Raw genomic sequence first — 2,442 nt, 5'->3', positions numbered from 1 at the left:
TTGGCAGCAACTGAACACTCACCTCCCCTGCCACTTCTGAGACTGCCAGATACCTTCTCTAAATTTTAACATGTCCTATAAGATAGTGGGTCATAATAGTTAACTTTTACATTTTAATTAGTTAACTTGTTTCATTTTATGGTTTTCTTTGTTCTTAAGGGAATTATTTTCTAACTCATCAAGTAGATCCTGATATTGAAAACAGGATTTGTCCATCATCTGCAGTCCCTCTTGATGGTCTTCAGGGCTCTATTGCTTTATTTACAATTTGTTTTTCTTTAGAGTTTCAGAACATTGTCTTATTAACTCCCCTAATGTACCTTATCCCCCAGTGATCCTTTATACTCTTCCTTTTCTATTCTCAACAAAACAGGAATGTTGTTCAAATACTATTTCTATATAATTGTTGTCTGTGTGGTGTTAGAGGGGGGCTAGTCAAATTCACATTTTCCATTAATAAACCTCATATCAACACATCACATACAATTAGAAACCATTAGAAGTGGATGTGTTCACTCTGAAAAACAGGTGCACTTTGGCTAATGGTCATCACTGAGCTCTTGATTTTGTGTCTATGCTAATACTTTTCTTTTAAACTCAGCTGTCTTGGTGACATCTTATCAAACAATTCAGGGAATGCAAAAGGAGGTAGGATAGTCTTTAAATCACTCTTGCATTAGTTGACTATTTAATATTCTATGCAACCACAAGATCAAATTAGCTTAGGTGCCAATGATATTTTCCTCTATTAATTTATGTAAATAAGAGGAGCAAAAACTGGGAAGATAAGTGAAGAGAAATAATGCTTTGTTATAGAGAGTCTCTCAGTATAAAACAAGGAAGTATTAACAATTTATTTTCATCTTTGTAGGCTTGTTGTTTTTTGACTTTGATGTGGCATAGCAGTTTCGTTTCAAGTGTGCAGACCTACCATCACATGAAAATGTAACTCAATTTTCATTACATGTGTACCACTGAGGCATCCACTGTTGATTTCATTCCTCCCCAAATACTGGAGAAGCTAAACATCAATTATCTGAGTTTTCTGTGTCTCTTGCAAATTTAGCCAAATTTGTATAAAATGTTTCAGATATCTAATTTTTGACGTGAATCAAACTTTGGGGCTGCATATTAAATATGCCATTCTACACTGAAAACAGACTTGTGGTTGCCAGGGGGAGAGGGGTGGCAGAGGGAAGGATTGGGAGTTTGGGATTAGTAGGCACAAACTATTATGCATAGAATGGATAAACAACAAGGTCCTATTGTATAGCACAGGGAATTATATTCAGTATCTTCTGATAAATCATAATAGAAAATAATATGAAAATAATACATATGAATCTCTTTGTTATACAGTAGAAATTACACTGTAAATCAATTATACTTCAATAAAAATTTTTTAAAAATCATTCAAATAAATGTTGATGTTATATACAAAAATATGTACTTTTACCCTATTCCACATCTATCCCCCATGTCCTTTTTTCTTTTCTTTTCTTTTCCTTTTTTTTTTTTTAATGGTGGCAGATGATTTATTAAGCTGAGCCTTAGTACAGGTGCTGGGGCTTGCCCATGATGCTCTTAATGTACAAAGTCCGGATGTTCTGCCAAATTTTCTTGAGCAGTGACACCAGGAAGTTGACATCTAAGTGGATGTTGTACACAAGCTCATCATCTGTCATCTTCAAGTGGTCAACAGCCACTGCCAGACACAGCACCTTCTTCATCTGGAACTTGATCCTGGACTTCCCTTCATCAACTCTGGTCACCATATTCTCATTGTGGGTCAACAAGAAAGGGAACTTGCCAGGCTTATTCAGGCCTGGGCCCAGGATTCATGGGATATGCTTGATTAGAGACTCTGAAGCCAAAAAGGCGTCATACTTCTTGGCCAGCTTCTTGACCAGTTTCTTATTCTTTCTGAGTTTCTTCAGTGTTCCCATGTCCATGTGTGGGATATCCACAGCCTTGGCCTCACCGCAATGCTGCTAGTCTCCCAGAACACATGCGGAGAACTTGGGGTGGGGAGTAGACTTAAGCCTGATGGTGCCTGAGAAGCTTTTGTCCTTCTGAGGGTCATAGTTCTTCAGGCTGATCTGAAGCTCCACTGTCTCTAAAAACTTCTGGCACTTGCACTGGTTCCCATGCAGGACCTCCCGCACAGCCTCCTATAGGGTGTCTGAGGAGACTTTGCTGCTCATGGTGCTTGGTGCTGCGATAACCAGAAAAAAGAGCCCTTTTTTCTCATATGCATGTGTAACGCCCTTTAAGATAAGATTTTATTCTAGTTTGTGGCACTCTTAATTTCATAAAATGCTAATTAAACCTTATTATCTACTCACTGTATCTTTTAAAAGGACGTAGAAAAAGTATTTCATTAGATTACTAAATACATTCCTCATGCTTGTTAAGTTCTAATTGGATAAAACCTTCACTGAA

The 2,442-nt window shown here is 37.4% G+C and overlaps 1 pseudogene; it reads right to left on the bottom strand.

Annotated features, from left to right (window-relative positions):
- Positions 1,384-2,204, bottom strand: LOC100158177 (annotated as a pseudogene).

The sequence above is a fragment of the Sus scrofa genome, chromosome 1, assembly GCF_000003025.6.
Source record: "Sus scrofa isolate TJ Tabasco breed Duroc chromosome 1, Sscrofa11.1, whole genome shotgun sequence".
NCBI classification, from domain to species: Eukaryota; Metazoa; Chordata; class Mammalia; order Artiodactyla; family Suidae; genus Sus; species Sus scrofa.
This window is presented reverse-complemented; position numbering and strand designations above follow the sequence as displayed.